Source organism: Phyllobates terribilis, unplaced genomic scaffold (genome assembly GCF_046119375.1).
Source record: "Phyllobates terribilis strain yellow unplaced genomic scaffold, ASM4611937v1 Scaffold_1__5_contigs__length_1240528914, whole genome shotgun sequence".
Classification (NCBI taxonomy): Eukaryota; Metazoa; Chordata; class Amphibia; order Anura; family Dendrobatidae; genus Phyllobates; species Phyllobates terribilis.
In genome coordinates this window covers 946,201,510-946,211,104 of record NW_027362761.1, presented here as the reverse complement: position 1 = coordinate 946,211,104, position 9,595 = coordinate 946,201,510, and positions in this window count along the sequence as shown.

Below are 9,595 nucleotides of genomic sequence, written 5' to 3'. Positions count from 1 at the left end.
GTGTGTGTGTGTGTGTGTGTGTGCACAGGGGAGGAGGTGTGTGTGTGTGTGTGTGTACAGGGGAGGAGGTGTGTGTACAGGGCAGGAGGTGTGTGTGTGTGTGTGTACAGGGCAGGAGGTGTGTGTGTGTGTACAGGGCAGGAGGTGTGTGTGTGCACAGGGGAGGAGGTGTGTGTGTGTGCACAGGGGAGGAGGTGTGTGTGTGTGTGTGTGTGCACAGGGGAGGAGGTGTGTGTGTGTGTGCACAGGGGAGGAGGTGTGTGTGTGTGTGTGCACAGGGGAGGAGGTGTGTGTGTGTGTGTGCACAGGGGAGGAGGTGTGTGTGTGTGTGCACAGGGGAGGAGGTGTGTGTGTGTGCACAGGGGAGGAGGTGTGTGTGTGTGTGTGCACAGGGGAGGAGGTGTGTGTGTGCACAGGGGAGGAGGTGTGTGTGTGTGTACAGGGGAGGAGGTGTGTGTGTGTGTGCGCGTGCACAGGGGAGGTGTGTGTGTGTACAGGGGAGGAGGTGTGTGTGTGTAAAGGGGAGGAGGTGTGTGTGTGTGCACAGGGGAGGAGGAGGTGTGTGTGTGTGTGTGCACAGGGGAGGAGGTGTGTGTGTGTGTGTGCACAGGGGAGGAGGTGTGTGTGTGTGCACAGGGGAGGAGGTGTGTGTGTGTGCACAGGGGAGGAGGTGTGTGTGTGTGCACAGGGGAGGAGGTGTGTGTGTGTGCACAGGGGAGGAGGTGTGTGTGTGTGTACAGGGGAGGAGGTGTGTGTGTGTGTGTGTGTACAGGGTAGGAGGTGTCTGTGTGCACAGGGGAGGAGGTGTGTGTGTGTGTGTGTGCACAGGGGAGGAGGTGTCTGTGTGCACAGGGGAGGAGGTGTCTGTGTGCACAGGGGAGGAGGTGTCTGTGTGCACAGGGGAGGAGGCGTGTGTGTGTGTTTACAGGGGAGGAGGTTGTGTGTGTGTGTACAGGGGAGGAGGTGTGTGTGTGTGTACAGGGGAGGAGGTGTGTGTGTGTGTGTGTGTACAGGGGAGGAGGTGTGTGTGTGTTTGTATACAGGGGAGGAGGTGTGTGTGTGTGTGTGTACAGGGGAGGAGGTGTGTGTGTGTGTGTGTGTGTGTGCACACGGGAGGAGGTGTGTGTGTGTGCACAGGGGAGGAGGTGTGTGTGTGTGCACAGGGGAGGAGGTGTGTGTGTGTGAGTGTACAGGGGAGGAGGTGTGTGTGTGTGTGCACAGGGGAGGAGGTGTGTGTGAGTGTACAGGGGAGGAGGTGTGTGTGTGTGCACAGGGGAGGAGGTGTGTGTGTGTGTGTATACAGGGGAGGAGGTGTGTGTGTATTCTGTGTAGAGAAGATAAGGAGTGTTTATACAGGGGAGGAGGTGTGTGTGTGTGTGTGTGTGTACAGGGGAGGAGGTGCGTGTGTGTGTGTACAGGGGAGGAGGTGTGTGTACAGGGGAGGAGGTGCGTGTGTGTGTGTACAGGGGAGGAGGTGTGTGTGTATACAGGGGAGGAGGTGTGTGTATTCTGTATAGAGAAGATAAGGTGTGTGTCTGTACAGGGGAGGAGGTGTCTGTGTGCACAGGGGAGGAGGCGTGTGTGTGTGTGTACAGGGGAGGAGGTTGTGTGTGTGTGTACAGGGGAGGAGGTGTGTGTGTGTTTGTATACAGGGGAGGAGGTGTGTGTGTGTGCACAGGGGAGGAGGTGTGTGTGTGTGCACAGGGGAGGAGGTGTGTGTGTGTGCACAGGGGAGAAGGTGTGTGTGCACAGGGGAGGAGGTGTGTGTGTGTGTGCACAGGGGAGGAGGTGTGTGTGTGTGCGCACAGGGGAGGAGTTGTGTATGTGTGCACAGGGGAGGAGGTGTGTGTGTGTGCACAGGGGAGGAGGTGTGTGTGTGTGTGTGTACAGGGGAGGAGGTGTGTGCACAGGGGAGGAGGTGTGTGTGAGTGTACAGGGGAGGAGAGGTGTGTGTGTGCACAGGGGAGGAGGTGTGTGTGTGTGTGTGTATACAGGGGAGGAGGTGTGTGTGTATTCTGTGTAGAGAAGATAAGGAGTGTTTATACAGGGGAGGAGGTTGTGTGTGTGTGTGTGTGTACAGGGGAGGAGGTGCGTGTGTGTGTACAGGGGAGGAGGAGGTGTGTGTACAGGGGAGGAGGTGCGTGTGTGTGTGTACAGGGGAGGAGGTGTGTGTGTATACAGGGGAGGAGGTGTGTGTATTCTGTATAGAGAAGATAAGGTGTGTGTGTGTACAGGGGAGGAGGTGTGTGTGTACAGGGGAGGAGGTGTGTGTATTCTGTATACAGAAGATAAGGTGTGTGTGTACAGGGGAGGAGGTGTGTGTGTGTGCGTGCACAGGGGAGGTGTGTGTGCGTACAGGGGAGGAGGTGTGTGTGTGTGTGTACAGGGGAGGATGTGTGTGTGTGTGCGCACAGGGGAGCAGGTGTCTGTGTGCACAGGGGAGGAGGTGTCTGTGTGCACAGGGGAGGAGGTGTGTGTGTGTGTGTGTACAGGGGAGGAGGTGTGTGTGTGTGTGTGTGTGTGTATACAGGGGAGGAGGTGTGTGTGTGTGTATACAGGGGAGGAGGTGTGTGTGTGCACAGGGGAGGAGGAGGTGTGTGCACAGGGGAGGAGGTGTGTGTGTGTGTGCACAGGGGAGGAGGTGTGTGTGTACAGGGGAGGTGTGTGTGTATACAGGGGAGGAAGAGGTGTGTGTGTGTGTGCACAGGGGAGGAGGTGTGTGTTTGTGCACAGGGGAGGAGGTGTGTGTGTGTGCGCACAGGGGAGGAGGTGTGTGTGTATACAGGGGAGGAGGTGTGTGTGTGTGTACAGGGGAGGAGGTGTGTGTATTCTGTATAGAGAAGATAAGGTGTGTGTGTACAGGGGAGGAGGTGTGTGTGTGTACAGGGGAGGAGGTGTGTGTATTCTGTATACAGAAGATAAGGTGTGTGTGTACAGGGGAGGTGTGTGTGTATACAGGGGAGGAAGAGGTGTGTGTGTGTGTGTGTGTACAGGGGAGGAGGTGTGTGTGTACAGGGGAGGTGTGTGTGTGTGTGTGTGTGTACAGGGGAGGAGGTGTGTGTGTGTGTGCACTGGGGAGGAGGTGTGTGTGCACAGGGGAGGAGGTGTGTGTGTGTGCACAGGGGAGGAGGTGTGTGTGTGTGTGTGTACAGGGGAGGAGGTGTGTGTGTACAGGGGAGGAGGTGTGTGTGTGTGTACAGGGGAGGAGGTGTGTGTGTGTGTACAGGGGAGGAGGTGTGTGTGTGTGTACAGGGGAGGTGTGTGTGTATACAGGGGAGGAAGAGGTGTGTGTGTGTGTGTACAGGGGAGGAGGTGTGTGTGCACAGGGGAGGAGGTGTGTGTGTGTGTGCACAGGGGAGGTGTGTGTGTACAGGGGAGGTGTGTGTGTGTGTGTACAGGGGAGGAGGTGTGTGTGTGTACAGGGGAGGAGGTGTGTGTGTGTGTGTGTGTACAGGGGAGGAGGTGTGTGTACAGGGCAGGGTGTGTGTGTGTGTGTACAGGGCAGGAGGTGTGTGTGTGTGTGTGTGTGTAAAGGGGAGGAGGTGTGTGTGTGCACAGGGGAGGAGGTGTGTGTGTGTGTGCACAGGGGAGGAGGTGTGTGTGTGTGTGTGCACAGGGGAGGAGGTGTGTGTGTGTGTGTGTGCGTACAGGGGAGGAGGTGTGTGTGTGTGTGTGTGTGTGTGTGCACAGGGGAGGAGGTGTGTGTGTGTGCACAGGGGAGGAGGTGTGTGTGTGCACAGGGGAGGAGGTGTGTGTGTGTGTACAGGGGAGGAGGTGTGTGTGTGTGTGCGTACAGGGGAGGAGGTGTGTGTGTGTGCACAGGGGAGGAGGTGTGTGTGTGCGCACAGGGGAGGAGGTGTGTGTGTGCACAGGGGAGGAGGTGTGTGTGTGTGTACAGGGGAGGAGGTGTGTGTGTGTGTGTGCGTACAGGGGAGGAGGTGTGTGTGTGTGTGTGTGTACAGGGGAGGAGGTGTGTGTGTGTGTGCACAGGGGAGGAGGTGTCTGTGTGCACAGGGGAGGAGGTGTCTGTGTGCACAGGGGAGGAGGTGTCTGTGTGTACAGGGGAGGAGGTGTGTGTGTGTGTACAGGGGAGGAGGTGTGTGTGTGTGTGTGTGTGTACAGGGGAGGAGGTGTGTGTGTACAGGGGAGGAGGTGTGTGTGTGTGTATACAGGGGAGGAGGTGTGTGTGCACAGGGGAGGAGGTGTGTGTGTGTGTGCACAGGGGAGGAGGTGTGTGTGTGTGTGCACAGGGGAGGAGGTGTGTGTGTGTGCGCACAGGGGAGGAGGTGTGTGTGTGTGTGTACAGGGGAGGAGGTGTGTGTATTCTGTATAGAGAAGATAAGGTGTGTGTGTGTACAGGGGAGGAGGTGTGTGTGTGTACAGGAGAGGAGGTGTGTGTATTCTGTATACAGAAGATAAGGTGTGTGTGTGTATACAGGGGAGGAAGAGGTGTGTGTGTGTGTGTACAGGGGAGGAGGTGTGTGTGTGTGTGTGCACTGGGGAGGAGGTGTGTGTGTGTACAGGGGAGGAGGTGTATGTGTACAGGGGAGGAGGTGTGTGTGTGTACAGGGGAGGAGGTGTGTGTGTGTGTACAGGGGAGGAGGTGTGTGTGTGTGTGTGTACAGGGGAGGTGTGTGTGTATACAGGGGAGGAAGAGGTGTGTGTGTGCACAGGGGAGGAGGTGTGTGTGTGCACAGGGGAGGAGGTGTGTGTGTGTACAGGGGAGGAGGTGTATGTGTACAGGGGAGGAGGTGTGTGTGTGTACAGGGGAGGAGGTGTATGTGTACAGGGGAGGAGGTGTGTGTGTGTACAGGGGAGGAGGTGTGTGTGTACAGGGGAGGAGGTGTGTGTGTGTACAGGGGAGGTGTGTGTGTATACAGGGGAGGAAGAGGTGTGTGTGTGTGCGCAGGGGAGGTGTGTGTGTGTGTACAGGGGAGGAGGTGTGTGTGTGTACAGGGGAGGAGGTGTGTGTGTGTACAGGGGAGGAGGTGTGTGTGTGTGTGTGTACAGGGGAGGAGGTGTGTGTGTGTGTACAGGGGAGGAGGTGTGTGTGTGTGTACAGGGCAGGAGGTGTGTGTGTGTGTACAGGGGAGGAGGTGTGTGTGTGTGTGCACAGGGGAGGAGGTGTGTGTGTGTGTGCACAGGGGATGAGGTGTGTGTGTGCACAGGGGAGGAGATGTGTGTATTCTGTGTAGAGAAGATAAGGGGTGTGTGTGTGTACAGGGGAGGAGGTGTGTGTATTCTGTATAGAGAAGATAAGGGGTGTGTGTGTGTACAGGGGAGGAGGTGTGTGTATTCTGTATACAGAAGATAAGGTGTGTGTGTACAGGGGAGGAGATGTGTGTGTGTGTACAGGAGAGGAGGTGTGTGTGTACAGGGGAGGAGGTGTGTGTATTCTGTATACAGAAGATAAGGTGTGTGTGTACAGGGGAGGAGATGTGTGGGTGTGTGTGTACAGGGGAGGAGATGTGTGGGTGTGTGTGTGTACAGGGGAGGAGGTGTGTGTGTGTACAGGGGAGGAGGTGTGTGTGTACAGGGGAGGAGGTGTGTGTGTGTACAGGGGAGGAGGTGTGTGTGTGTGTACAGGGGAGGAGGTGTGTGTGTGTGTACAGGGGAGGAGGTGTGTGTGTACAGGGGAGGAGGTGTGTGTGTACAGGGGAGGAGGTGTGTGTGTACAGGGGAGGAGGTGTGTGTGTGTGTGTGTACAGGGGAGGAGGTGTGTGTGTGTTTACAGGGGAGGAGGTGTGTGTGTACAGGGCAGGAGGTGTGTGTGTGTGTACACAGGGGAGGAGGTGTGTGTGTGTGTATACAGGGGAGGAGGTGTGTGTATTCTGTATAGAGAAGATAAGGTGTGTGTGTGTACAGGGGACGAGGTGTGTGTATTCTGTATAGAGAAGATAAGGTGTGTGTGTGTGTACAGGGGAGGAGGTGTGTGTGTGTACAGGGGAGGAGGTGTGTGTATTCTGTATACAGAAGATAAGGTGTGTGTGTACAGGGGAGGAGATGTTTGTGTGTGTGTGTGTGTACAGGGGAGGAGGTGTGTATGTATGCAGGGGAGGAGGTGTGTGTGCATTCTGTGTAGAGAAGATAAGGTGTGTGTGTACAGGGGAGGAGGTGTGTGTATTCTGTATACAGAAGATAAGGTGTGTGTGTACAGGGGAGGAGGTGTGTGTGTGTGTGTGTGTGTGTACAGGGGAGGAGGTGTGTGTGTGTGTGTGTGCACAGGGGAGGAGGTGTGTGTGTGTGTGCACAGGGGAGGAGGTGTGTGTGTGTGTGTGTGTGCGCACAGGGGAGGAGGTGTGTGTGTGTGTGCACAGGGGAGGAGGTGTGTGTGTGTGTGTGGATACAGGGGAGGAGGTGTGTGTGTGTGCACAGGGGAGGAGGTGTGTGTGTGTGGATACAGGGGAGGAGGTGTGTGTGTGGATACAGGGGAGGTGTGTGTGTGTGTGTGTACAGGGGAGGAGGTGTGTGTGTGTGTACAGGGGAGGAGGTGTGTGTGCACAGGGGAGGAGGTGTGTGTGTGTGTACAGGGGAGGAGGTGTGTGTATTCTGTACAGAGAAGATAAGGTGTGTGTGTACAGGGGAGGAGGTGTGTGTATTCTGTATAGAGAAGATAAGGTGTGTGTGTACAGGGGAGGAGGTGTGTGTGTGTACAGGGGAGGAGGTGTGTGTATTCTGTATACAGAAGATAAGGTGTGTGTGTACAGGGGAGGAGGTGTGTGTGTGTGTACAGGGGAGTAGGTGTGTGGATACAGGGGAGGAGGGGTGTGTGTGTATATGTGTCACCCAGGGGGCTCGGTACCCGGGCCTTTTACCTTGTTTAGGAGGTCACGGCAGTCGGCTCCCGGGCCCGTACTCTGGGTCTCTCTTTAAAAAGGGGTTTTAGTATACAGTTTGTCTCGTGACGCCACCTGTGGTTTCCGGTAATGGTTACCGGCGCTGCTGCAGACCTCTTGGGGGGTGATGGGATGGCAGCTGGGATGTTTCTGCTCCCCACAGGTGGAGCGGGCCCCCGGGGCAGTGTAGGTGGAAATGGTGGTGATGCTGGGACTTGTGGTGCAGGAGAGATGGCGCAGCAGAAATAACTGACGGAGGCAGTGCAGTGCAGTGATCCGAGTTTTACTCACAGTTCTTGTTCAAGTTTCTCAGGTACACTGTACGGGTGTCAGCCTCCGCGTCGCACTGCGTCTGCCAGGCAGGGGCTCAGCACTCCTTCAGGTAGGTTAGAAGCACTTAACGGGACCCCCTTTCTTATGTTTCTTTCTTTGACCGACTTCACGCGCTGGGTCTTCTCTCTTCTGCCCTGCGCTCCCCAACACAGTCCCGATCGGGTGCTTTGAAGTCCCTTCTGGGCAACCTGGAGTTCTCGGACCTACTTGATGCCCTTCACGGCGACTAGGGTGAGGCTGTGGCAACTGCACCTTGGAAGTGCAGAAGCCTCCTGTTTTTCCAGCATAGACATAGAGTAACAGGGCTGGTCCAGGGACCGGTTCCCTTCCTGTGGCCTGATCCCTCGGACACCTGGCAGATTCGGGGCATACGGGTGCCGTCCTGCACTCACCGTACTCCCTGGGATCCCTTCTGTTACCGGAGCCTTTCTCTTCTGCTCCCCTCCTGGGCCTCTATTACTAGGCCCCACTTGTGGAGCAGAGCTCCTGAAGAGACTCTGCTCCCCTCCTCTCCTTACTGTATCCACACTGACTAACTGACCTGCCACCCTAAGATGGCTTCCCTTTATATACCTCCTACAATGGTGCTCCCCTACTCTACATCCTCCACCCACACCCACTACTGGTTCCCCCTCTCTTTGGTTCCCCCCCCACTCCATCCAGGGACAGGGCTCAGCAGGAACACAATGCAGCTTGCCGTTCCAGATGGCCTGGAGCAGTGTAGTGTTGAATGTGGGTGTTGGGGTCCCGGGCAGTACCCCCTCCTTACCTGAGAGAAGGAGACACCACACCTCTGGGTGAGGTGCAGTACCTCTGTGGCGACTGAACCCTCAGGGGCGGCACATATACAGGGGAGGAGGTTTGTGTGTGTGTATACAGGGGAGGAGGTGTGTGTGTACAGGGGAGGAGGTGTGTGTGTGTGTGTGTGTACAGGGGAGGAGGTGTGTGTATTCTGTATACAGAAGATAGTGTGTGTCGATACAGGGGAGGAGGTGTGTGTGTGTGGATACAGGGGAGGAGGTGTGTGTATTCTCTATACAGAAGATAAGGTGTGCGTGTACAGGGGAGGAGGTGTGTGTGTGTGGATACAGGGGAGGAGGTGTGTGTGTGTGTGGATACAGGGGAGGAGGTGTGTGTGTGTGTGTGGATACAGGGGAGGAGGTGTGTGTGTGTGTGTGTGTGTGGATACAGGGGAGGAGGTGTGTGTGTGTGTGTGTGGATACAGGGGAGGAGGTGTGTGTGTGTGGATACAGGGGAGGAGGTGTGTGTGTGTGTGTGTGGATACAGGGGAGGAGGTGTGTGTGTGTGTGGATACAGGGGAGGAGGTGTGTGTGTGTGTGTGGATACAGGGGAGGAGGTGTGTGTGTGGATACAGGGGAGGAGGTGTGTGTGTGGATACAGGGGAGGAGGTGTGTGTGTGGATACAGGGGAGGAGGTGTGTGTGTGTGTGTGTGTGTGGATACAGGGGAGGAGGTGTGTGTGTGTGTGGATACAGGGGAGGAGGTGTGTGTGTGTGTGTGGATACAGGGGAGGAGGTGTGTGTGTGGATACAGGGGAGGAGGTGTGTGTGTGTGTGTGGATACAGGGGAGGAGGTGTGTGTGTGTGTGTGGATACAGGGGAGGAGGTGTGTGTGTGTGGACACAGGGGAGGAGGTGTGTGTGGATACAGGGGAGGAGGTGTGTGTGTGTGGATACAGGGGAGGAGGTGTGTGTGTGTGGATACAGGGGAGGAGGTGTGTGTGTGTGTGTGTGGACACAGGGGAGGAGGTGTGTGTGTGTGTGTGGACACAGGGGAGGAGGTGTGTGTGTGTGGATACAGGGGAGGAGGTGTGTGTGTGTGGATACAGGGGAGGAGGTGTGTGTGTGGATACAGGGGAGGAGGTGTGTGTGTGTGTGTGGATACAGGGGAGGAGGTGTGTGTGTGGATACAGGGGAGGAGGTGTGTGTGTGGATACAGGGGAGGAGGTGTGTGTGTGTGTGGATACAGGGGAGGAGGTGTGTGTGTGTGTGTGGATACAGGGGAGGAGGTGTGTGTGTGTGTGTGTGGATACAGGGGAGGAGGTGTGTGTGTGTGTGTGGATACAGGGGAGGAGGAGTGTGTGTGGATACAGGGGAGGAGGTGTGTGTGTGTGTGGATACAGGGGAGGAGGTGTGTGTGTGTGTGGATACAGGGGAGGAGGTGTGTGTGTGGATACAGGGGAGGAGGGGTGTGTGTGTGTGTGGATACAGGGGAGGAGGGGTGTGTGTGTGTGTGGATACAGGGGAGGAGGGGTGTGTGTGTGTGTGGATACAGGGGAGGAGGGGTGTGTGTGTGTGTGTGTGTGGATACAGGGGAGGAGGTGTGTGTGTGTGTGTGGATACAGGGGAGGAGGTGTGTGTGTGTGTGTGTGGATACAGGGGAGGAGGTGTGTGTGTGTGTGTGTGTG